The sequence below is a fragment of the Micromys minutus genome (genome assembly GCF_963924665.1).
Source record: "Micromys minutus genome assembly, chromosome: 9".
In the NCBI taxonomy this organism is placed as follows: Eukaryota; Metazoa; Chordata; class Mammalia; order Rodentia; family Muridae; genus Micromys; species Micromys minutus.
The window spans coordinates 57,216,127-57,242,647 of record NC_137978.1 but is presented as its reverse complement, the minus strand read 5'-3'; the positions used below and the strand labels follow the sequence as shown (position 1 = coordinate 57,242,647).

The 26,521-nt window shown below is 41.7% G+C and overlaps 5 pseudogenes across 5 annotated transcripts; 4 read left to right on the top strand and 1 right to left on the bottom strand.

The window, feature by feature from the left end:
- The first annotated feature begins 2,219 nt into the window (after positions 1 to 2,219).
- On the top strand, positions 2,220 to 3,401 carry LOC308424403 (elongation factor 1-alpha 1-like; annotated as a pseudogene). The gene has a single exon. The product of its transcript is annotated as an elongation factor 1-alpha 1-like (transcript).
- Positions 3,402 to 7,952: 4,551 nt separating this feature from the next.
- LOC308424361 (heat shock protein HSP 90-beta-like) lies at positions 7,953 to 13,434 on the bottom strand (annotated as a pseudogene). Its single transcript has 3 exons — positions 13,316 to 13,434; positions 10,352 to 12,464; positions 7,953 to 8,064 (listed from the first exon to the last, which is right to left on the bottom strand). The product of its transcript is annotated as a heat shock protein HSP 90-beta-like (transcript).
- Positions 13,435 to 20,543: 7,109 nt separating this feature from the next.
- On the top strand, positions 20,544 to 21,393 carry LOC308424360 (protein SET-like; annotated as a pseudogene). The gene has a single exon. The product of its transcript is annotated as a protein SET-like (transcript).
- Positions 21,394 to 23,310: 1,917 nt separating this feature from the next.
- LOC308424359 (arylacetamide deacetylase-like 4 family member 1) lies at positions 23,311 to 24,430 on the top strand (annotated as a pseudogene). Its single transcript has 2 exons — positions 23,311 to 23,342; positions 23,689 to 24,430. The product of its transcript is annotated as an arylacetamide deacetylase-like 4 family member 1 (transcript).
- Positions 24,431 to 25,684: 1,254 nt separating this feature from the next.
- Positions 25,685 to 26,281, top strand: LOC308424144 (ADP-ribosylation factor-like protein 4A; annotated as a pseudogene). Its single transcript has one exon. The product of its transcript is annotated as an ADP-ribosylation factor-like protein 4A (transcript).
- The last annotated feature ends 240 nt before the right edge of the window (positions 26,282 to 26,521 follow it).

The window sequence follows — 26,521 nt, the reverse complement described above, 5'->3', positions numbered from 1 at the left end:
GGTTCTAATGATGCCAAGTAACCTTGGTTTCTGTTTATTATTTCCTTGTGCTTGCCTTTCACCATCTGGTCATCTCTGGTGTTATCTGGTCTTGCTCTCTGGGCCTGGAGCATGTCCCTCCTGTGAGGCCGTGAGCTTAGGCGTGACAGCACTCCTGGGACACAAGCTCTCTCTAGGCATGATTGCTATGCAGAGAGCTGTGGCACAGGTTCAGCTCCGAGGCACAGATAGAAATGGATGTGATTCTGACACTTGTCTTTTGAATATTTGTTATTGGTTTGTCCTACATTGTTATTACAATCTCTTTGCCAATCTTCATTGATCAACCTTAATGACAGAATCTCACCATTAGTAAGAGGTATTATAATTTTACCTGGATATGTTTCTGAAAATTGTTGTAGTCTTATTCCACTTTTTATAATTATTTAAAATTTTTTTACTTTGTTTATGAGCTAAGGAAATCCATTCCATAATACCATCTTCCCTTTACATAAAGAGCCTAGTAGGAGGATAAGTTGAAGTCAAAATGATGAAAATATAATCAAGTTTAGTCATCTACTTCATTAGAAGCACAGTTACACATTTTGCCTAGGCCTAAGGAGTGGGTGCCACACATAGACTTATATATTTTTTAAAATCTAATTTATGTAGGGTTCTTAAATACTTCAATCTCCCTTCTATCTCCCTAATCAGAGGTCCCAGGGGAACAATAAGGTTAATAGAAAATGGAGATTGTGGACCTGTTTAGAAGTAGTTTAGAAGTGGGGGTGTTTCCACTCTTCATTGTTAGGAAACCAGAAGTCTGGCCCAATAATAAGTACCAAACATGAATCAGTAGCTCTAACATAATCCACAGATAGAATCAACTTGGATACCACAAGAAAATCTTTGGTGCATTTTCCTCTATATATAAAGACCAGTGAAGACCAATGGAGATCGGAGAAGTGTTGCATGGTGTAACAATGCAAGAGTGTCCTCTCACTGTTCGTGGGATTCTATTTGTATTCTTTCTAAATATCACATGCTCTTTCATGTGTCTGTCTTCAGCAAAATATTATATGCCCACTCACAAGACAGCTTTTAGGAAAACATCATGTGACACATTGGGTTGTTAAAGAAACATCAATCTCCATTTTACTGGTTAGTGTCTCCTATGTTCTAATTTTAGCATATGAGTTTTTAATATATTGCCCATTTCTCCATTTTCTCTTCTTTTTATTTTAACATTTGGTACCTGAGGGATTTTTTCAGGTGTTATGTTCTTAGTGTGGTGGGTAGACATGAGCATGTTGAGTCATGATTGAATCTTTTTTTTTTTTTTAAACTTAAGCAATCTTTAATGAAAGCTATGCAAGAGATGTCTTTACTCCTGCATCTCCCCTATTGTTTCTTCTTTGTATTTGCCCTTCTCTTTCCCTACTTGTCGAGATTTGGCTTTCCCCTCCAGGATCTTCTTTCGGCTCTTGTCTAGCTTTATCTTGGTGATAACTACCTTGCTGGGGTGCATGCCCACATGGACAGGTGTGCCATTAGCCTTCTCTCGCTGGACTCATTCAATGTAGATGACGTATTTCTTCCTGTACACTTGGACCACTTTGCCAATTTGCTGGCCTTTGTAGTGTCCTCAAACAACCTGAACTTCATCATCCTTTCAAATGGGCATAGCCCGAACATCATACTTCTGTCTCAGTTCTTTGGAAAGAGGGGAAAACACGATCTTCCTCCAAATGTGAGAAGGCGCATTGAAATGCTGCTTGTGGATATGCCCTTTGTTGCTACCCATAAATTTGCAAATACATACATGTTTGCCTACTTTTCAATCATAGATTTTCTCCCTGTGATAACTAAAGCTATAAGTTTTGTATATTGTGAAGATGATAAAGTCTCAGGGTTGCTGTTTCCCATAGAATCATGGAGACTGAAGACTTTTTAAACCAGGTATTATAGAGATTATTTCAATAGGCAGGACCCCGATCATCTATGTCAACATGAATATGTTGTCTTCAGAATAAATTCCAGTAACTTTACCTCTGTCATGAACATCTTTGTTAGCAACATCCCTGCTTGGCCATTGAAGCCAGCACTCCTTCTTCATACGTGTCATTTCTACAGAACAGGTATGTTGCAGTGAATATTAAAAAAAAGGTTCTGGCTTTTTCACAATGGGTTTGCCATCAGTACGTAGGTGTTGTGAAAGCCACCACTAATTTAAAGCAAAAATGGGAAAGGAAATGACTCACATCAACATTGTCATAATTGGACACATAGATTCTGGCAAGTCCAGCACAACTAGTCACCTGATCTACAAATGTGGTGGAACTGACAGACGAAATGAAAAGTTTGAAAAGCAGGCAGCAGAGATGGGAAAAGGCTCTTTCAAGTACGCCTGGGTCTTGGACGAACTGAAAGCTGAGCGTGATTGTGGTATCATTATTGACAGCTCCCTGTGGAGAATTGAGACTAGCAAATACTATGTGACTATCACTGATGATCCAGGACACAGGGACTTCATCAAAAAACATGATTACAGGTACATCTGAGGCTGACTGTGCGCTCCTGATTGTTGCTGCTTGTGTTGGTGATTTTGAAGCTGGTATCTCTAAGAACAGGAAGACCTGTGAGCATGCTCTTCTGCCTTACCTCCTCTGTGTAAAACAGCTAACTGTTGGTGTTAATGGATTCCAGAGAGCCACCATACAGTCAGAAGAGATACAAGGAAATCATTAAGAAAGTCAGCACCTATGTTAAGAAAATCTAGGTTAAAACCCTGACACAGTAGCATTTGTGCCAGTTTCTGGTTGGAATGGTGACAGCATACTGGAGCCAAGTTTTAACATACCATGGTGCAAGGGATGGAAAGCCACCTGCAAACATGTCAGTGCCAGTGGTACCACACTGCTGAAAGCTTTGGACTGTATTCTGCCACCAGCTTGTCCAGCTGACAAACTTCTGTGACTGCTCCTCCAGTATGTCCATAAAATTGGGGGTATTGGCACTGTCCCCATGGGCTGAGTAAAAACTGGTGTTCTCAAGCATGGCATGGTGTTTACCTTTGCTCCAGTCAATATAACAACTGAAGTCATGTCTGTTGAAATGCACCATGAAGCTTTGAGTGAAGCTCTTCCTGGGGACAATGTGAGCTTCTTTATAAAGAACGTATCTGTCAAAGATGTTAGATGTGGTAAGAAGCTGGAAGATGGCCCCAAATTCTTGAAGTGAATGGTGATGCTGCCACTGATATGGTCCCTGGCAAGCCCATGTGTGTTGAGAGCTTCTCTGACTATCCTTCACTTGATTGTTTTGCTGTTCGTGAAACGAGGCAGACAGTTGCTGTGGACAAGAAGGCTGCTGGAGCTGGCAAAGTCACCAAGTCTGCTCAGAAAGCTCAGAAGGCTAAATGAATATTATCCCCAACACCTGCCACCCCAGTATTAATTAGTGGTGGAAGAACAGTCTTAAAACTGTTTGTCTCAATTGGCCATTTACGTTTAATAGTAAAAGACTGGTTAATGCTAAGAATGCATCATAAAGCCTTCAGAAGAAAAGAATGTTTTGTGGAAATTTTTTGGGTGTGGCTGTTTTAAGTGATTAGTTTTCAAAATCCATACTTTTTAATGGAAAAAACTTGATCAAAAATTTGTCACCAGAAATGAGCCCTCACGTATATGGTCACCTGATTTTTGACAAAGGAGCTGTAGACATTCAAAGAAAAAAGGACAGCATATTCAACAAATGGTGCTGGTCCAACTGGCACTCAGCATGCAGGAGAATGAAAATAGACCCTTTCTTATCTCCTTGTACAAAGCTCAAGTGTAAGTGGATCAAAGATCTCCACATTAAACCAGATACACTAAAACTATTAGATGAGAAAGTAGGGAAAACCTTAGAACACATAGGCACAGGAGAAAATTTTCTGAACAAAACACCAATGGCTCAAGCTCTAAGGTCAAAGATTAACAAATGGGACTTAAGGAGATTGCAAAGTTTCTGTAAGGCTAAGGACATTGTCAAGAAAACAAAATGGCAGCCAACAGAATGGGAAAAGATATTTACCAACTCCACATCTGATAGAGGCCTAATATCCAAGGTATACAAAGAACTCAAAAAGCTAGACACCAGAAAATCAAACAACCCTATTAAAAAATGGGGTACAGAGCTAAACAAAACCTTCTCAATTGAGGAATATGGAATGAGTGAGAAACATCTAAGGAAGTGCTCAACATCCTTAGCCATCAGGGAAATGCAAATCAAAACAACCCTGAGATTCCACCTTACACCAATCAGATTGGCCAAGATCCAAAACTCAGATGACAGCAGATGCTGGCAAGGTTGCGGAGAAAGAGGAACACTTCTCCACTGTTGGTGGGGTTGTAAACTGATACAACCACTCTGGAAATCTGTCTGGCGATTCCTCAGAAAATTGGACATAGTACTACCTGAAGATCCAGCTATTCCATTTCTGGCCATATACCCCAGAGACATTCCAATATACAACAAAGATACATGCACCACAATGTTTATAGCAGCTCTGTTTATAATAGCCAGAAGCTGGAAAGAATCCAGATGTCCTTCAGTAGATGAATGGATACAAAAATTGTGGTACATTTACACAATGGAGTACTACTCAGCCATCAGAAACAATGACTTAACCAAATTCTTAAGAAAATGGTTGCATCTAGAGAATATCATCCTGAGTGAGATAACCCAGGCACAAAAGAACAGACATAATATGCAGTCACTGATAGTGGGATGCTAACCCCAGAGGCTCAGACTGCCCCAGAAACAACTCACAGACTGTGTGAAGTTCAAAAAAAAAAAAAAAAAAAAAAAAAAAAAAAAAAAGAAAACAAAACAAAACAAAAAACAAAACAAAACAAAACAAAAGTCATGCTCAATCCTTACACACCAAGAAAATGTTGACTAATTCCGGGTTACATCCTGTTTTACATGTACTTTTTGCTCATTGTAACTAGTAAGACCTTAATGCAGAGTGTCAAACCTTAAAAAAAAAAAAAAAAAAAAAGGAAAGCCAAGCACGGACACAATTGTATTTGTATACATTTATGCAAAAATGTTTAATTTTTTTCTTTTATCTTTGTTTTTTAAAATAAAGTTTAAAAAAAAATCTGTCACAGAATTTTGAGACTCATTAAAACAAGTTTAATGAGAAAGAAATTGTTCTATAGCTACTGGTCCCAAGGGGCCTCACTCTACTTGGGGGGTTTTTACTGCAGGAGGCGCTACAGAGTGTAGCTGGACGCCTGGTGTCTTTCTCTACCATGAAGTCCCCTAGGTGGTTAGTTACCCAGCCTTGCACACACATCTTATTCCATGGGTCCCATGCCAGATCTGCACGTTCCAGCTGCCTCTTAGCCATTGCTTTCACACACTGTCCTCCATAGTCTGGTAAACTCACGACTCAACAATCAATAATTTATCAAACAGATTTATATGTTAAATTCTCAATCCACAATCTCTCCACACAATAAGCCTACAAGCAATTAACAAAGATATAAACTGCCCACTTAGATAAGATAAATTGACCTATAGAAATCCATCCCTTAGAAAGTGCACATAATTCCTGATAGGTACTCAGAGCCAGGCAGATGAGTCATCTTTTCTCCCATCTTGAATCTCTACTTCTGCTCCTCCTCTACTCCTTCTTATACTTTTTCCCTGCCTCTCCTTCCTTTTCACCCAATGATGGGCTTCACCTTATTCTGGACCTGCCTTGTTGTATAATGATATAATCCTACAAAGTATCCAAGCAGTTTTTGTTTCTGTCAATTCCTTGGGACTCAGATTCATCAAGTGGAACAAAGACCTTCAACTAACTGCAATATATCTCTCATTTCTCAGAGGCTCTGTATTTTTCAGTGTCTTACATACTAATCACATATAGTTTTTCAAAAGTATAATTTAAAATATTTGAAATAAGTATATCATTTTCTCTTCTCTTTCTTTCTTCCTACCCCTCCCTTGTTTGATCCCTTTCTCTCTCTCACATTTATAGCATTAAAAATTGTTCTTACAAACACATACATGTGCATGTGCAAGTACACATGCACACATATTTTAAGTACATAAATATAACCTGCTCAGTCTACATAATATTATCTATCTGTATATGACAAAAGGGCTGACATTTTTGTATTGGATATAATAGGCAAATATTTGAATGTAGTAGTTTAGAATTCTACCAGAACAAAGTTATATTGTGTGTTATTATTGGCCCACAATGAACATAATGAGTGCCACCATGATTTCTTATATTTTGTTGTTTAATTTTGACATGCAGTGTTAGAGTTCAAGCCAAGAGTCTGGCATATACTAAACAAGTGCTCTTCCATAAAGCTTCATGCAAGCCACTCAACTGATAATTTTATTTACTTATGATTATTATTTGATTTAATAATTTCATTATAAGCTTCAAACAATTTTCAGATTCTGACACTCTTCATTTGGTGCTGATAACTAAACTCAGGGTTTATGAACTCTAAGCACACTCTAGTTGTTGGTTGGATATAAATGTCCCCTCAGAAGGCACACTCACCAAAGTATCAAAATTCCACCCTACAATGGCACTATTGAAATCAGGGATGATGAGTGTGTTATCATCATTAGTGGGATAATCCAGTGACCATGATTTGTAATTTTAACTGGGCCATGTAAGGTAGCTTTTGGAAGGCATGGGCATTATCCTTTAATATTTTTGAGCCTGTTTTTGGTTCTTTCCTCATACGAAGTTCTATGACTTTCCTATATTCTTGTATATGGGCCTTAGCCTGGTATTTAAATAGGTGTTGTCTCCAATACCCAAATAGTTCTTTTTGCTTCCTGTTTAGATGTAGGTGTTTCTATTGTTATAATTTTTTTGTTTAGCATTAAAAGCTTTCAGTCTTTTTTTATTCCCCCTTCTCTCTCTCTTCAATTTATTTATTCCTTACATAATTTCCTGTGTATTTATTTTTTGCTTAATAGTCCTGATCAAAAACTCTAGAATAATTGAAATATATATGATGGTAGAGGAGATCTACCCACTGCCATAGGGGAAGGTGGGTACCACTACAATGAGCATGTGTGTGGTGAAGAAATGGGAGAGAAAGATGAGTGGGATGGCTTGTGCACTATGAGAGAAGCAAAACTGGAGATGTGAGGGTGGTAAGGAACAGCTCGTGCTGCCACCTGAGGGCATGATGATGTCCTGGCCTATGCTGCTGCTATTTTCTGACCTCTCCCTCAAAGGACATATGGACATCTTTGATCTGGGTTGCCTCCTGGGACTATGTTGATGCCCAAGGGCTAAATGGAGTTGGCCTCACCCCTAACCTAGATAATGTGGGAGAGCTGGTCTCAAGGGCATGAGAGCAAGTGAGAGAGCCGGCCTTGCCTTCTGCTTCCTGTAACACTAGATGAGCTAGCCAGGCTGGTGCTGGAGAGTACGCCCTGGAGGTACAGGTGCAGGAAAGTTGGCAGGCTGACAAGCTCAGTTACCACCCATGCCCAGATCCAGGGCTTTGAGTTGGCCCACCCCAACATCTACCCCATCTGCAAACCATTTAAGCCCATTAAAGAGCTTGTTCTACAGACTCAAAGCTTGTACAATCTCCATGACACAGGGCAACAACAGGATACCTGAGAGGAGTCCAGGTCAGGATCCAGCATTTATACTATTGCAGAAGGCAGAGGTCTCAAACCAGACCAATGACTCATTGCAATGAACATTTGCAAGTAAAGATGTGTACCAGATGACACATTGTGTGACACATTACAGCTTCTACAAAGAGAATTTTTTTTTTTTTGCTTTTGAGGGGGAGGTTGGAAGGGTGGAGGGCAAAAATGAAGGGATAGATAGGTGACTGGTAGTAGAGTGCATGACGGGAAAATTTCAGAGTATTGATAAATAGTTATATTAGAAATAAAAAGAGAGCCATGAATCAAAAAGCAGATTTTTAGGGCACAGGACCTAAAAATCTTGTTCTGGACCCTTCCTGAGCAGTGAGGATGTTGGTTGAGGCTGCATTCTCACCTGAGTCCCAGTAGGAGACTTGAACTGCATCGTTCCTTAAAGTCAGGAAATGAAAAATAAAAGGATCTTGAGTTTAGCCCTATGTCATGGTGTGATGGTTTGTATATATTTGGCCCAGGGAGTGGCACTATTAGGAGGCTTGACCCTGTTGGAGTTGGTGTGGCCTTGTTGGAGTAGGTGTGTCATTGTTGGTGTGGGCTTTAAGACCCTCATCCTAGCTGCCTGGAAGCCAGTCTTCAACTGGCAGCCTTCATGTGAAAATGTAGAACTCTCAGCTCTGCCTGCATCATGCCTGCCTGGATGCTGTCCTGCTCCCATCTTAATGATAATGGACTGAACCTCTGAACCTCTAAACCAGCCCAATTAAATGTTGTCCTTTACAAGACTTGCCTTGGTCATGGTGTCTGTTCACAGCATTAAAACCCTAAGACAAAAGTTGTTACCAGGGACTGAGAGTATCGCTGTGATAGGCCTGACCATGCTTTTGTTTGGAGGAATGTGGATTTTGGGGACGTTGGATCTGGAATGCAATGGAATGCTTGGGTTTAATGGGCTATCCTAGTAGGCACATGGAAGACTTTGTTTCTGGATATGATTTGAACTATATAGACTTACCCCAAGAGATTTCATTGGAGAAGAATTTCAGAATGTGGCCTAAAGACTGTTTTGTGGTATTTTGGTGAAGACTGTGGCTGCTTTTGCACTTGTCTGAAGAGTCTATCTGGGGCTAAGGTAAAGAGACTCATATAAATTAAATTGTCAAAGAAAGTCTCAAAAAATTCCAGTAAAGACTTTGTTCTCTGGTTAAGTCCCATGAAGAGCATTTTGAAAAATTGAAGCCAACTTTGAAAGGAAAAAATATAAAATATATTGTTTGAGCATTAAAGGGACACCAGAAAGTGAAATGGAGCTGAATCCTGTGTTCAAGGAGATAGCAAATGAAGGGAGTAAAACTTTGGGACAAGATCCTACTCAGCTAAGTTTAGATCTAAGCATAGTAGTACAAGCCTTTAATCCTAGGAGGCAAAGACAAGCAGATCTCTGAGTTTAAGGCCATCCTAGAGCAAGTTCTAGGTGAAGAAAAACTTAAGTCCAGGCTTGGAGGACCACACCCTTAATTCCAGCTTTTAGGAGACAGGCATACAGATCTCTGAGTTTAAAGTCAGTCTACAGAGCAAGTTCCAGGACAAGCAAGCTTAGGCAGTGAAGGAATTGTAAACACAAAGCTGGTGATAGTATAATAGAACATGGGGGCCATGTTCCAACCCCAGCAAGCAGTAGAACTTGGTAACTTTGGCCATCTAGCTCTGGCTTTAGAGTCCAGAATAGAAGGGACTACTGGGACAATTGATGCTGGTTTGCTGGAGCCAAGAAATTAGTGTTGATTAAGAAGTGACCAGCATCACTGAAGTGAAATCTACTGGGAAGATTTCTGAGAGCATGAAGAAACTGTGTTTCAAAGATAGCAAAGGCTGCACCTCATGCTGCAGCTGTGCTTGGTAATGTGTAAGAGTCACCCAGGTGGTATTGATTTTGAAGGCATGAAGGCATCATATAGCATAGCTGATGCTTGGCACTATGAGAGGCCATGGAAGGCTGTTGGTGAAAGTGCAGCCTCAGTTTCAGTTGATGGCCCAGCACTGAAGGGGTCATGCAAAGGATGTGAGGCTTGGCACCATAAAGAGAGTCTATGAGAGGCTATTGGTGAAGCCTATTTGGAGATACCAGTTCCATGGAATGATTGCCAAGAACAGAAACTGCAGTGGAGTGGATCAACTGGAGCTTAAAGTGCTACAGAAGGCAGAGCTGGAGAAGTGAAGCTAGTCTTTTGGAGGAGTCCAGACATCGAAACAAGAAGCTGCAACATTGAAGCTGCCTTGAAGACCCCCAAAATGTTTGAGATGCTAGAGCAGCGGGCTATCTGCTGAGGAAAGGTACTAACAGGGAGTGGAAGGAGTCCAGGAGAAAGAAGTTTGTTGCAGTCAACAAAGATGAAAAATGAGTTGTAGATCTGAAGACTGCTTTGACATCAGCCAGCCATAGAGCTGCAGAGTTTGGAGTCTGCCCACCTGGTTTCCTGTCTTGTTTTGGGGATTACAGTTAAGTGAATGAATCACATAAGAGACTTTGAACTTTTTTTCTTTTCTTTTTTTCTTTCTTCTTCTTTTTTTTAACTTTATAAGCAGAGCAGGACTGTATAAAACTGCATTTTCTTTATTTTGCATACTTTTAGTTTCAGAACAAAATAAAACAAACAGAAAGAAAAAAAAACACGATATACAACACCCAACCCTGCTATTCTGTGGGAGGGGATCTTCCTACCTTAAGGCACAAGAGCAAGATAGAAGAGATTCTTGCAGACATGAGCAGACAGACCCAGGTGGGTCAGGGCCAGTCCAGGCTGTTGGGGGAGCCACAGGGATACTATACAGAGGGCACAGGCTTCTCAGGAGTCTTGAATTCACCTCCATTCGCGAGACATCCTCCTCACCCACCAGTGGGGGAATCTCATCAGGAACAGCATCACTGGGCTCTTCTGTGGTGTCCTCATCTTCATCAATGCCAAGGCCTAGTTTAATCATGTGGTAGATATGGCTGGAATGAGTTTGGGGGTCCTCAAGTGAGAAACCAGAGGAGAGCAGAGTAGTTTCAAACAGCAGCACCACCAGGTTCTTAACAGCTTTGTCATTTTTGTCTGCCTCAGCCTTCTGCCACGAGATCTCCACAATGGTCAGGGTTGATCTCTAGTTGTTTTTTTTTTTTTTTGCCATCATGTAACCCATTGTAGAGTTGTCCCGCAGTGCTTGGGCCTTTATGAGCCATTCCATGTTGGCTGTCCAGCCATAGGTGCTTGTCACAATGCAGCAGGGTGAAGACACACGCCTATTGGAGATTGTCACCTTTTCAACCTTCTTATCCAAGATCTTCTTTATGAGCTTGCAGAGATTCTCAAACTTTGCCTTGCTTTCTTCCATTTTCTTCTTTTTCTCTCATCCTCTGGTAGCTCCAAGCCCTCCCTAGTCACTGAGACCAGGCTTTTTCCTTCAAATTCCTTGAGCTGCAGTACTCATCAATAGGCTTAGTCATATACATACCACCTCAAACTCTGTTTTCACACACACTCTGAAAAGGCAGAGTTGGCCACTTGCTTTTTGCTCTCACCAGTGATATAGTAGATGGACTTCTGGGTCTCCTTCACTTGAGGCACATACTCTGACAGGGAAGTATCTCATCTCCAGATTGAGAAGTATGATAGCGAAGGGGCTCACCGAGGCAGCAATGGTTACTGGAATCCTCGTGGACTCCAGGCATTAAATTCTTGGAGAATGCCTCATAAAATTTCCTGTAGTTCTCTTTGTCTTCAGTCAACTCAGAGAAGAGCTCAATGCACTTCTTCACAGTGTTTTTGTGGATGACTTTCAAGATCTTGCTCTGCTGAAGCATTTCTCAGAAGATGTTCAGGCACAGGTCCTCAGAATCAACCACAGCACGGATAAAGTTGAGGGACTCAGGTATCAGCTCATTACATGTGTCCATGATGAACACATGACAGACATACAATTTGATGTTGTTGTTCTTCTTCTTGTTCTCAAAAAGGTCAAAGGGAGCTCGCTGGGGAATGAAGAGCAGTGCCCTCCCTGAATTCCAACTGACATTCTACAGAGAAGTGCTTGACTGTCAAGTGGTCTTCCCAGTCATTGGTGAGGTTCTTGAAGAATTCACCATATTCCTATTGAGTGATGTCATCTGAATTTCTGGTACAAATAGGCTTTGTCTTATACAGCTCTCCCTGGTTGATGTACTTCTCCTTGATCTTTGTTTTCTTTTTATCTTTGCCATTGTCATCCTCCTCATCAGATCCCACATCCTCAATCTTAGGCTTCTCCTCATCTTCCTTATCTTCCTCCTCTTTCTCACCCTTCTCTTCCTCTGCCTCATTATCACTGATCTCTTTCTCTCATTCCTTCTCCAAGTAGAGGGTGATGGGATAGCCTACGAACTGCAAGTGTTTCTTCACCACTTCCTTGACCCTTCTCTCCTCTGAGTACTCTGGTCTTCTTTGAGGTGAAGGATCACTTTGGTACCCAGGCCAATGGGCTCACCATGGTCTGCATAGATGGTGAAGCATCCACCAGCAGAAGACTCCCAGGCATACTGCTGGCCATCATTGTGCTTTGTGATCACAACCACTTTTTCTGCCATTAGGTAGGGCAAGTAGAATCTGACACCAAACTTCCCAATTTTGGAGATGTCTGCACCAGTTTGGAGAGCCTCCATGAACGCCTTTGTACTAGTCTTAGCAATGGCTCCCAAGTTATTTGTGAGGTCAGCCTTGGTCATGCCAATGCCTGTGTCCAACAAAGTCAGCTTGCACCCTGCCTGTCTAGATGCTGCCTTGCTCTTACCTTGATGATGACGGACTGAACTTCTGAACCTGTAAACCAGACCAATTAAATGTTGTCCTTTATAAGACTTACTTTGCTTTTCTGCCCTACCTGGGGATGGTGTTGTTTTTGGTTCGCATTATTTTTTTTAATTGGAAACTCTCTGTATTTACATTTCAAACGTTATCCCCTCCCCTTCCCTGCTCCCATCCTCTCTTCCTCTCCACTTGTCTTCATGAAGGCGCACCCTCTCCCAATCACCCTCTTCACCTCAGTGCCTTAGCATTTGCCTACATTGGGAAAAGGCGCACTCCCTGGACCAAAGGCCTCTTCTCACAGTGATGCCAGACACTGCTATCTTCTGCTACACATGTAACTGGAGCCATGAGTCTCTCCATGTGTGCTCAATGGTTGGTGTTTTAGTCCATGAAAGTTGTGGAGGGTTTGGTTGGTTGATAATGTTCTTCTCATGGGGCTACAACGACTTTCAGCTCCTTCAGTTCTTTTTCTAGTACCTTCATTGGGGTCCCCGTGTTCAGTCTGATAACTGCAAGCATCGTCAGCTGTATCTGTATGACTCTGGCAGAACCCCTGAGGAGGCATCTGTATCTGGTTTCTGCCAGTAAGTATTTCTTGGCATCAGCAATGGTGTTTGTGTTTAGTGGCTGCACATGCTTGTACCATGTCCTGAGCCCTTGACATCCTGCAGATAAAGGAGGAGGATGTTCTCAAATTTCTTGCTGCAGGAACCCACTTAGGTGGCACCAACCTTGACTTTCAGATGCAGCAGTACATCTACAGAAGGAAAAGTGATGGGATCTACATCATAAATCTAAAGGGGACCCGAGAGAAGCTGTTGCTTGCTGCTCATGCTATTGTTGCCATTGAGAACCCTGCTGACGTCAGCTTCATCTCCTCCAGGAACACTGGCCAGTGAGCTGTGCTGACGTTTGCTGCTGCCACAGGAGCCACTCCACTTGCTGGCCGCTTCATACCTGTGACCTTCAACCTGCCCACCATTGCTCTGCATAACAAAGATTCTCCCCTGTGCTATGTGGACATTGCCATCCCATGTAATAAGGGAGCTCACTCAGGGGGTCTGATGTGGTGGATGCTGGCCCGGGAGGTATTCTGCATTCGAGGTACTATCTCCCGTGAGCACCCATGGGAGTTTATGCCTGATCTGTACAACAGAGACCCAAAGGAGACTGAGAAGGAGGAGCAGGCTGCAGCTGAGAAGCTGTGACCAAGGAGGAATTCCAGGGTGAAGGGACCGCATCAGCTCTTGAGTTCACTGCTGCTCAGTCTGAGGTGGCTGATTGGTCTGAGGGTGTGCAGGTCCCCTCTGTGCCCATCCAGCAGTCCCCCACGGAAGACCGGAGTGCGCAGCCAGCCACTGAGGGCTGGTCACCAGCTCCCACAGCACAGGCCACCGAGTGGGTTGGAGCCACCACTGAGTGATCCTGAGCTGTTCTGCAGACACCTAAGGAAAAGGAAAAAAGGTGGAAGGAAAATAAAGTTTTTAAAAGAGAGAGAGGAAAAAAAGAAGGACTTGCTGTGGTCTGCCTGGGCCCCAGGTGTTCCTTATGTCTCCGACTCCTGTTTTCTTTTATGTTCTTTTATGTCAAGGTGCCTTGCTCATAGTAACTCACAGAAACATATTAAATGTCATGTTGCAACCTGCATATGCTATTTGCCTGGGAAAACCCCAGGTGTTGCAGGAGCCTGCTGTGTGAGGGTCTAGGGCAGGAATCAGCACGTTAATCTCCTGTAATAGCTTTACCTGCCTGTTTTCTGACAAAATGTTGGCTCTAGCAAACAAACGAACAGAAGAAGCATTTAAAGGTCCCAGATACATGTTTGCAGAGCAGACAGACGTGACATGTTTAAAATTGAGAATGATTGATAACTGGCAAAGCAGAAACACTGGAAATAGTGTGGGATGTTGTATGAGGACAATACACATAGCATGTCACATCCATGGCTCTGCATGGAAGATGGAATAAAACATCCTATGCATGATACCGCTAATATACAATCTAGAAACCAGCAGAAGGTGTTTTGGTTGTTAAGAGAACAGCTGTCTTTGATGGCTATGGACTGGGGTGTGTGTGATGTGGACAAGTGGTAAGGATGTTTGGAATCCTCTGGGGCCTGGCTACTTGGATGTGTTCACTTTGGGATGCCTGGCAGGTAGTAACACTAACTGCTCAAGTTTGATGATCTTAGTTAAGTTACTGGAACTTATTGAAAAAGCTGGGTGCGGTAGAGTGCATCTGTAATACCAGCACACCCATGGGAAGATGGGAAGTGGAGACCAGAGGACTGCCTGGAAGTTTGTGAGCCAGCCATCCTAGGGTACTTATTACAAACAAGAGAGACCCTGCCTCAACAAGGTGGAAGGTGAGAAAGAACTCTCAAAGATGTGTCCTCTGACCTCCATAGGCTCACTGTGGGTGGCACATATACATGTAATAAATAAATAAATAAATAAATAAATAAATAGCACACCTATCTTTGTGTGCCCATTTGCATACTCATATAGTAGTACAACTCATAATGCCCCCAAAAGTAGAGAAAACATGAATGTCTATCCAAGGATGATTGGATAAAGAAAACAGGGGGGCTATAGCTCATTGGTAGAACATTCGCCCAGCACGCACATAGATCCTCTGTTCATTTTTACAATCTTCATGAGGAATAAAAAGGAAATACAGTATACACACAGTGAACTTTTCAACCTCTAAAATGCAGGCAGTCTTGCTGTATGTTACGGGATGTACCAGTTCTAGAAACTATATGCTAAGTGTTGGGCAATGGCAAACATCGTATAATTGCATTTCTGAGGCATCGAGTGTAGCAGACTTTTAGAGAGTAGCATCATGTTTGCTTGGGAGAAAGGGGAGCTCAAGGTATGTAGTTTCGGTTTTGAAAGAGGTCTGTCCTGTATGATCCGTTTAGTTAACACCTACATAGAAATGGTTTTGTTGGTAAATGGCCTGCTATGTGCCTTTGAATGATAATTACACAAGTGAATCCATGAAAGGAATACTCTATGCCTTTTCTGTAAAAATTTCCCTAGACCCTGAGTGATTATATATACAAAGCTCCAACCATTAAATCCTGCCCTGTTGTTCTGGCCTTTACACTAGGCAGACCTTCAGCCATACCTGGTGTAGGTCAAGCGGCTTAAGAGCCCTTGGGGATACACTGCTCATCGTTTGGATCCTGTGAGAGCAGGTGAAAGTGGACTTCATCAAGTCGGAGATTGGTGCTGATGTGGGGATCATGGTGCACACAATTGCTCTATTCCAGGAGGGAACGTGATGCTCAGCACCACTTTTGAAAAAAGACTTGATACACACTTGCAGTAAATTTGTGTTGTGTCAGAGCCTTTTCTGAGTTCTGAGTATTCTCTTCCCCTATGGGAGTGTTCCTCATTACCACCTTGTACTTTCTGAGAATTAGTAACCCGTCTAAGGCTGTTGTGGCATGACATGGCCCATTGGTCTCTTGAACTATCATGAATTGTGATTCTGTACAAGACTGAGTTTGTAGATATTAAGTTCACACAGTGAAGGTCTTCAACCCAGAAAGTGGAAAAGGTACTGTTTAAAACCATGCAAATTGGCATTTAGGTTGATGGTTGAAACCAGTGAATTCTCTGTAGTTTCCTGCATTCTAGACTAAAAAGCTGAATAGAGTGTGTGTGTGTGTGTGTGTGTGTGTGTGTGTGTGTGTGTGTGTGAAAGAGAGAGAGAGAGAGAGAGAGAGAGAGAGAGAGAGAGAGAGAGAGAGAGAGAGAGAGAGAGAGAGGGAGAGACAGAGACAGAGAGTCAGAGACAGACAGAGACAGACAGAGACAGACAGACAGAGAGAGAGACAGAGACAGAGAGAGAGGGGGGGAACCAAGGAGCTGATTGCCGATTTTTGCCAGAATTTGTTTCAGAAGTGGGTTCATTACAGGCCTTGTGTGAGGGTTCTATGCAACCCATATCAGACTTCTTTCTGTGACCCAAGAAGCTGGGTCCCATCCTGCTATTCTTTTAAGTGGTGGTCCTCTTTAGCATACTCTTTTGGTTCATTAGTTCCCTGATGAACAGGTTCTTCTGGCTCCAGTTGGCTGGCTTGAGTGCCTTTATAAGTTGACAGGTTAGTTCAATTTGTCAGATACAGTCTGGAAAATGAGGGTGGAGGCATCAGCCCATAAAACTGGGTCAGATGCTCCTCACACAAATTTTCAAGAGAAATTTTCAGAATGGCAGGTCTTGGGATTATGACTTCCATGTGGCTGGTGGTGCTGGCAATCCTGTCTATATTTGTCCTGGGAGTCTTCATATGGACTGTCCATTCAGCACTTTCTTACTGTGGAAATCCCCTCTGCCTTGCAGTATCCTGTCAAGTTCAATAGCATCATTGTCTGATACTATTCATGATTACTCTGGTGAGTCTGCCTTTGTAGAGACTGTGGGTTAAAGATGTTATCTGTAGCTCACTTCTTCCTCTTCTTCCATTTCCCCTCTTCCTCTTTCTTCTCTTCCTCTTCCTATTTTTTTTCATATTCCTCCAAGTCCGAGTTATGGGAAATTTCATGTTTCCTTTATCTCTTATTTTTTTCTTTATTGACTATTTTTATTTACATTTCAAATGTTATCCCCTTTCCATTTTCTCCTCTGGAAACCCCTTTCCCTGTGTCTATAGGGTGCTCCCCCATCCTCCAACCCACTCCCTCCTGCTTCTCCGCTCTGGCACTGGGGAAACAAGCTTTCATAGGCTCTCCTCCTATTGATGGCAGACAATACCATCCTTTGCTACATATACAGCTGGAGCTATGCTCTTCCTATGGGGTTGCAAACCCCTTCAGCTCCTTCAGTCCTTTCTCTAACTCATCCATTGGGGACTCCATTCTCAGTCCAATGGTTGGCTGTGAGCTCCGCCTCTTTCTTTTGTCAAGCTGTGGCAGAGCCTCTCAGGAGACATCCATTACAAGCTCCTGTAAGCAAGCACTTCTTAGCATCAGCAACAGTGACTGGGTTTTGTGGCTGCATATGATATGGATCCCCAGGCGGGGCAGTGGATGGCTTTTCCTTCAGTTCCTACTCCACTCTTAGTCCCTGTGTTTCCTACTGTATTTTGTTCCCTCTTCTAAGAAGGACTGAAGCATACTCAGTTTGGTCTTCCTTTTCTTGAGCTTCATATGGTCTTTGAATTGTTTCTTGAGTATTCCGAGCTTTGGGTTAATATCCACTTATCAGTGAGTGAATACCATGAGCATTCTTTTGTGACTAGGTTATCTTACTTAGGATGGTATTTTGTAGTTCCATCCATTTGCCTAAGAATCTCATGTAGTCATTGTTTTTAATAGTTGAGTAGTACTCCATTGTATAAATGTACCACATTTTCTGTATCCCTTCCTCTGTTGAAAGACATTATACCTGGGATGGATCCCTAGGTGGGGAAGTCACTGGATAACCCTTTTTCCAGTCCCTACTCCACTCTTTGTCACTGCATTTCCTCCCATGAGTATTTTGTTCTCCCTTTTCAGAAGTATGGAAGCCTTTGGGGAAATCACCACCTCTGACTTCAAGCTGTATTACAGAGCAATTTTGATAAAAACTGCATGGTATTGGTACAGAGACAGGCAGGTAGATCAATGGAATAGAATTGAAGATCAGAAATGAATCCACGCACCTATGCTCACTAATCTTTGACAGAGGGGATAAACACATCCAATGGAAAAAAAGACAGTATTTTCAACAAATGGTGCTGGTTCAACTGGCAGTTAGCATGTAGAAGAATGCAAATTGATCCTCTCTTATCTCTTTGTACAAAGCTTAAGTCCAAGTGGATCAAAGATTTCCACATAAAACCAGGTATACTCAAACTATTAGAATAGAAAGTGGGGGAAGAGCTTAGAACAGATAGGCACAGGGGAAATCTTCCTGAACAGAACACCCATGGCATATGCTCTAAGATCAAGAATTGACAAATGGGACCTCATAGAATTGCAAAGCTTCTGTAGGGCAAAGGAAACTTTTAATAGGACAAAATGGCAACCAACAGATTGGGCAAAGATCTTTACCATTTTTACCATGGTCTTTTAAAAATGAGAACCAAGAAAACAATCTCAGCCCAGTTGAAAGCCCATACATACTGTAAGAAGTCTATAGCAACACCTTCAACACAGCCTGTTTCTTCTTTCCTCTGATTTTCTTGTATCCAGATGTTTTCTTACATTTATATGGGATTCTGTGGCTGGAGACTACCTCCTCAGCTTGTTCTGTGCACAGAAAAAGCATTGTTTGCTCACCAAATTACCTAGGTAATGTACTGAGCCATGGGTGCATTGGGCAGCTAGGTTGGCTGAGTCAGATTAATTTGGCCCTAGATGGGAGGCAGTGAATTTGAATTAAGTACAGATGTCCTAGCTCTCAGGGGAGATCTGACAGTGGCCAGAGAGTTCACAGTGAATTTCTCAAAGACATTTGAGAAGGAGAAGAGGAAGGAGAAATTCTTGCTCATGCTGTCGGGTGTGCATTCTTATCCTGCTTTCATTGGTTATGATTGATGGGAAGTCAAGGCAGAAGGAATTGAAGCCTCAGGCTATGTTGAATCCACAGTTAGGAAGAGGGAACACAGACTGCATGCTTGCAAGGTTTTTTTCTTTTTCCCTCTCTACTACACAGTTTTGGATTCCAGCCAGGGAAAAATGCCACTCACAGTAGATGGACCTTCCTGCCAGAATTAATTTATGGAGGACCATCTTTCACAGCTATTCTCAGAGGCCTTTATCCTAGATTCTGGCAAGTTGACATTTCACACCATCTCAGTTTAGCACCAATGGCTGAGAAGGCGTGCCTGGGACCTGTGTATGCAGTTAGTACTCTTCCATTTCTCAATGCCAGCCCTTATCTCTTTTAAGGTCTGTACTCTTTACCTTTTGGTCTGAAGTTTAGGGAAATAGTATCAGTTGTTCCAGACACTGAACCACTACTGCACAGCCAGGCTCTGGATTATAGAGCTATTCTTGTCTATAAATCATATGAAGATCTATACCAATATAACCAAATATAACCTTAATTTTGCATCAACATACAAAGATCTATAAGAGCAGATTCAACAATCTGCTCTTTTCCTGATTATTCCTATATTCTCTCTCTCTCTCTCTCTCTCTCTCTCTCTCTCTCTCTCTCTCTCTCTCTCGTCTAAATTAAAAGGAAAGATTTTTAACTCTGCTTTCTGAAATGTTTAGCTTGGTTATATTTAGCTGTTTTAGGATTAAGTAATTTTGAGTTCAAAGTTCTGTAGAGCATTCATTCCAGTCTCATATGAGCTCAATGATTTGAATGTTCTGAGTAGTTGTTGTCTGAAGTTGATCTTTGGGAGTTGTTTGTCAGCTTAGTGGCAATCAGGGCTAGGTAGAACACATCAGTGAACTCAAAGGTGTCCACTGTTTGTGCAGAACTTGGTGACAGAAGAGGCATGGGACAGTTTTGTCCAGTGGTAGCATTACCATAATCCAAGTGGATTCAATGTTGTGGGGCCTCGTTATCTTGGAAACCTCAAAGGTTATATTTGCAAATTTATTCCTTTTTTTGGAAGACATTCTCTTGGTGATCTCTTTTGTGAGATGTTTCACTGTTCAGCGGTCTCCAGATTCCTGATTCCTTAGGTGGATACTTTTATTCTCCTGGAAATCCAATCTTTACTCTGAGTGGCAGTGGGGTTACCTTTTTTGGCAGATTATATCTTTACCGGGGGATTTTTTTTTTTTTTGGCAATAGAAAAAGTATTTTCTTTCAATTAAAATTAAGGAAAGTTCTTTTTGAAGATTTGAAACTAAATGTACCTTGCTGGATAAATCTACCTATTTCCCCTTCTTTTTTTTTCCTATTTAAGGTTTAAGTGTATTCATTTTTCCTAGAATGTAGGAAACAACTTATAGAGATCTGCCTGACTCTGCTTGGATTAAAGGCATGGGCTACCATCACCCTCCTCAAATATTTCATCTTAGTTCCAAATCATTCCAACTTCTTAGAGATTTAGAAAAAATGTTTGTAGTTCCAGCAAGTTCTTCCTGCTGTGAACATCAGGGCTCTGGCCTCTCTCCTGGCCACCTCCCTCACGCCATGGGCCTGAAGCGGCAATCTGCAATCCTGCCTCAGCCCAAAAAACCCAGACCCACTGCTGCCCCAAAGCTGGAGGACAAGTCGGCCTCTTCAGCTTGTCATAGGGAGAAAAAGAACAGCAAGAAGCAATTGAACATATTGATGAAATACAAAATGAAACAGACAGACTAAATAAACAAGCCAGTGAGGAAATTTTGAAGGTAGAAAAAAAATATAACAAACTCCACCAACCATTTTTTAAGAAGAGGTCAGAATTAATCACCAAAATTCCAAATTTTTGGGTAACACCATTTGTCAACCATCCACAAATGCCTGCGCTGCTTGGGGAGGAGGACGAGGAGGCTCTGCATTATTTGACCAGAGTTGAAGCAACAGAATTTGAAGACATTAAATCTGGTTACAGAATAGATTTTTATTTTGATGAAAGTCCTGACTTTGAAAATAAAGTTCTCTCCAAAGAATATCATCTGAATGAGAGTGGTGACCCATCTTCAAAGTCCACTCAAATCAAATGGTAATCTGGGAAGGATTTTTCAAAATGCTCAAGTCAAACAACGAACAAAACTGGCAGGAAGAGGCAGCACTTACCTGGTTCACTGACCATTCTGACACAGATGCTGACGAGTTAGGAGAGGTCAGCAACGATGATATTTAGCCAGATCCCTTGCAGTATTATTTGGTTCTGGATATGGATGATGAAAAAGAAGAGGCAGAGGATGATGATGATGATGATAAAGAGGAAGAAGAGTTGGAAGATATTGATGAAGAAGGAGATGAGGATGAAGGTGAAGGAGATGATGATGAGGATGAAGGGGAGGAAGGAGAGGAGGATGAAGGCAAGGATGAGTAGCACAAAAGCCTGATGGATTCAACCTTCTTTTTAATTTTCTTTTTCTTTTAAAAGTTTCTCCAGTCCCCGGGAGCAAGTTGCATCCTTTCCTCTCTGTCCCCCTTGTGCTCAGTCGTCCTGTTTGTCTCAACATCATAGTTCTCAACTAATGTGGGAGAAAATATCTTGAGCAAAATTCAACAGGGAAATAATCTCCAGGTTTCTGTTCTATATTAATTTTTATCCTTTCTTGTCTCAAAAATTGTGGACTCAACAACGTTGCCATGTTCTGTTGGAGAAAAGAAAAGCCCCTTAGTTCCCTTGGCTCTGCTGAAGACTGGAGGGTGCTAGGCCCCTGGGTAGTAGTGCATAGAATTCTAGCCTTTGTCTTTTTCTCTGTGTATTGGGCTCAGAGATCACACTGTGTCTCTATGTGAATACAGACAGTTAGCATTTATCAACATGGATTTGTCTACTTTCTTGTGTTTAGTCAAAAAAAGGGGGGGTTATAGACAATGAGCAAGGGTAGGTTTGAGGTGTGTGGGGTAGGTGGGCATTTGACAACGTGGCTTCTCCTTTTGCATGTTTAATTGTGATGTTTAACAGACATCCTTGCAGTTTAAATTTCCTCCTGATGAGGACGTGAGCCTTGCCACTCAATGGGAGAATCAGCAGAACCTGGGAGGTTTTATTTGGAGTTGGCATTTTCTGTTGTAACTTTAATTGTTTCTTTTATTCTTTTCTTCTTTTTTTGGTTTTTATTGGAAGGAAAAAGATGTTCACTTCAAATGTTAAAGTGTACAAGTTGCTTTGTTACAATACAATCCATGTTTACACAAAGAACCTGATGCTTTTCTGTCAGAACAGATGCTCAACAGACTTTCCATGTTTGACCTGCATAATGACAGCATGTCAAACTTTGTCTTTCTAACTTCTTATTTTTTGATACTCACTTTGCAGGATGACCTCAGGACTGTACAGATTGAGTTAAAGGGATATGAATCATATTTTAAAGTCTCTGTAACTGGGTGTGGGCACATTTTGCTGCCATGAACTTGTACCCTTGATTTTTATCTCAAATTTGTCAACTGTTAAAAATAAGGGCCTTTAGTTACCTGGATCTCACGGCAGCACCTGCTCCCACTGTCACTGACCTGATGCTCTAAGGCCATATATGAAGGACAGCTGCTGGTTTGTCTTCATTGGCAGTATGAACTGACCAAGAAGGTGGGCTCTCAAAGTAAGTGAGGTGGTTGGCCTCAAGGCCAGATGATCACCATCTATCTCCCTCATAGTACCTTTTTCTTTCCTTTACTCCTCTTCCTGTGAAATTTGCCTCTGACCCCCTAAGCCCAGGAACTGAACTGCTCAGCTACAGGCTATAAGCATTTTTATTCAATGAATAGCTTTAAATAAAAAACAAAAAAAGAAACAAGATTTGCACACAAAAAACTGGCATACACAAGAATTCACTCATCTTGAGGTAACTAAACTTTGGGATACAGAATTTAGCAATACAATACATAGCAACAAACTAAACCTCAACAGCCTCCACTAGGTAGGTCACCAGGGCAATTTTCTTTTTCTGGCCTCAAACTGCAAGGGCAGTGTGTTTCAAATTGTTTGAAACACTTGGCTGGGGCTACAACTTGAAGAGCTAAAGTTGTTTTAGAGGCAAGTGGCACAATTATTGTGTAACTTTCTCAATGTTTGTATGTTGTCCAAAGTGATCAGTATTGGTATAAATCTAGTTGGCCATTTTACTAACAGTTTTTTCTCAAAGCAGCCCAACCGAGGAGTCTAAGATTTCCCAATTAATGAGTCCAAGTGCCTCATCTCTTAACACTTTTATTTAAGCACAGGAGAATAAACACTAGGAAAATGCTTTATTACCAAGACTAGAATCAGTTTAACTTGTGTTTAGTGGTAGTTTTAACAATGTTCACCATGTTCCTGTACGTAAGGGAGAGGTGAGTCGGGAAGACATGGGTCAGGAGGGTCCCAATAGCCATCTTTTGTTCTTTGCTGGCTGTTCAGTTTTCTAAGACAATATCTTTGAACTTGCTGGATCCTGTGCAGGGTGTGTTTATTTATGGACATCATAGTGTGGGTGGGAATTGAGAGTCCTGGTTTCCCTGATTCTCAAGGTTCCTCAAGTCCATGGAGAGCAATTGAGGATTGTCATTTTTACTTGTTAGGATCACTGTGAGGATTGAATCAGGTATGGTCCCCTTTGAAAGTAGAGGATGATGATCAAAATTATTTCCAGTGACCCATCTGTAAAGAGGCATGTGGTATTTGTTGTTTCCTTCATAGGTACCAAAAGCTTGCCTACTACCATCACCCTGTCCTTGTTGACAATTGCTTGAATACCACTATCTACTTACTGAAGAACCCAGGAACCTATGGGGTATATCTCTCCCTGGTGATACTCTGTGGAGATAGCATTAGAGGTTGGGCTATGGCCACTGTTACCCAGGTCTTAACCAGCATCCTGTGTCTACCTGGAATCCAGGCTCAAATCCTGATTGTGAAATTCATCAATTTTCAGTTACCATTATATCAGCAGCACAAAAATGTGCCATTACTTACCAAAGACATAATGTTTATATGTATTGACCTCTGTTGGACAGATGCTATGTTGGCAGGTGCAATTATATCTCTGGACAAGTAGAACAAGTACAGGAAATGGCTCAGCTATGACAATATCCTCAGAAGGTTCTGAAGGCAAGATATACAACCTGAGGTTCTTGGGCCTTTCAATGAGGCTGCCTATTTAGAAACCAGATATATTTGGAGTTCAGAAATTTTACTTCCTATAGCAGATGATAAGATCATTGCTCAGCTTCTTAAGTCATTCCTCGTGAGCTGTGGAAATGACATCCTCTGGGATGATGCCTTGCTCTATAAAAAGCACTTGGATGACCAGGTGATCTCTGTGAGATGGTACCATGTAGAAGATAGCTTTCATGGATGCCTTCTTTTCTTTGATAAGAAGTATTTTTCTTTCCCCTGCTCCATGAAAGTTGCATTCTGTATGTTTCTGTATGCTGACTGAAGTTAGACTCTAGATAATCAAATAATCCTATTAAAAATGGGGTGCAGAGCTAAAGAAATACTTCTCAACTGAGGAATATTGAATGGCTGAGAAGCACCTAAAAAATACTCAACATCCCTAGTCATCAGGGAAATGCAAATCAGAATGACCCTAAGATTCCACCTCATTCTGGTCAGAATGGCTAAGATAAAAACTCAGGTGACAGTAGGTGCTGGTGAGGATGTGGAGAAAAAGGAACACTTCTCTATTGTTGGCGGGGTTGTAAACTTGTACAACCACTCTGGAAATCAGTCTGGCGGTTCCTCCGAAAATTGGACATAGTACTACCCGAAGATCCAGTTATACCATTCCTGGGCATATACCCCAAAGTAGCTCCAGCATCTAATAAGGATACATGCTCAACAATGTTTATAGCAGCCTTATTTATAATAGCCAGAAGCTGGAAAGAACCCAGATGTCCTTCAACAGAGGAATGGATACAGAAATTGTGGTACATATACACAATGGAGCACTACTCAGCTATTAAAAACAGGGAGTTCATGAAATTTCTAGGCAAATGGATGGAACTTGAAGCTATCATCCTGAGTGATGAAATCCAATCACAAAAGAGCACTAATAATATGTACTCACATATAAGCCGATACTAGCCCCAAAAGTTTGCAATACCCAAGAAACTGTCCACAGAACTTATGAAGCTCAAAAAGAAGGTAGACCAGAATGTGAATACCCCATTCCTTCTTAGAAGGAAGAACAAAACAGGGGAGAAAATACAAGGTCAAATAGTGGAGCAGGGATTGAAGAAAGGATCTATAGAGACTGTCTCAACTGGAGAACCACGGCATATGCAGCCACTAAACCCAAACACTATTGCTGATGCCAAGAAGTGTTTACTGGCAGGAACCAGATATGGTTGACTCCTCAGAGACTCTGCCAGAGTCATATAGATACAGATGAGAATGCTTGCAGCTAACCATCAGACTGAACACAGGGATCCCAATGAAAAAGCTAGAGAAAGTACTGAAAGAGCTGAAAGGTCTGCAACCTCACGGGAAGAACATCATCAACCAGTCAAGGCACTGAGGTGGAGAGAGTGATTGGGAGAGGGAGCTCCTTCATGGAAGCAAAGTGGAAGAGGAGAAGGGAGAAGAGTGGGGGGAAAAGGGCATAACATTTGAAATGTAAATACAGAGACTATCCAATAAAATTGAAAAAAAAAAGAATGTTTTCAGTTTGGGGCACAATTTACAGCTGGAAATGGGGAATGAACAGTTAGACCAGACTTCCATCCTGTCCAGCCTGCTGTCCTTTCAGACCTTTCACATTGTTATTCTGGATTTGGACTGTGCTGGAAAGATAAGTTTTATTCAGTCTGCAGTTCAAAAAATTTATAAATACTGTACCTACCAAAGGATTTAACACTGAGAAAATTAAGGTAACCTTGAGCAATTCCAAAAGAGTCACTTTTTACTTCTGGGATGTAGGTGGTCAAGAGAAACTAAAACCACCATGAAAGTCATGTAATCGATGCACAGATGACATTGTGTGGTGGACTCTGTCGATGCTGAGAGAATGGAAGAAGCCAAAACTGAACTTCATAAAATAATGAGAATATCAGAAAATCAGGGAGTCCCTGTGCTTATAGTTGCTAACCAACATGACCCGAGGAGCCCACTCTCTCTCTCAGAGATTGAGAAGTTGTTAGCAATGGGTGAACTGAGCTCATCAATTCCTTGGCATTTGCAGCCCACCTGTGCCATCATAGGAGATGGGCTAAAGGAAGGACTTGAGAAACGACATGATATGATAATTAAAAGAAGAAAAATGTTGCAGCAACAGCAAAAGAAAAGATGAATGGCAGTACCTTTTATATTGTTGAATAGGTTTTCCTTGGTCTGATTTCTGACAAGCTGGACTGTCTACAGCCTGGATTGTCTGTCTGCCCTAACAAATGCTATTAAAGCTTGGCTTTGTTGGACAGCCTGACACCCAACTCTGTTGCCTTGTGGAATATGAGTAAATTCAATGCTTCTTAATGTGGTCTTGTCTCCCTGACCTACAAATCTTTTGTTACTGTCATTTTGGAAAGCCAAA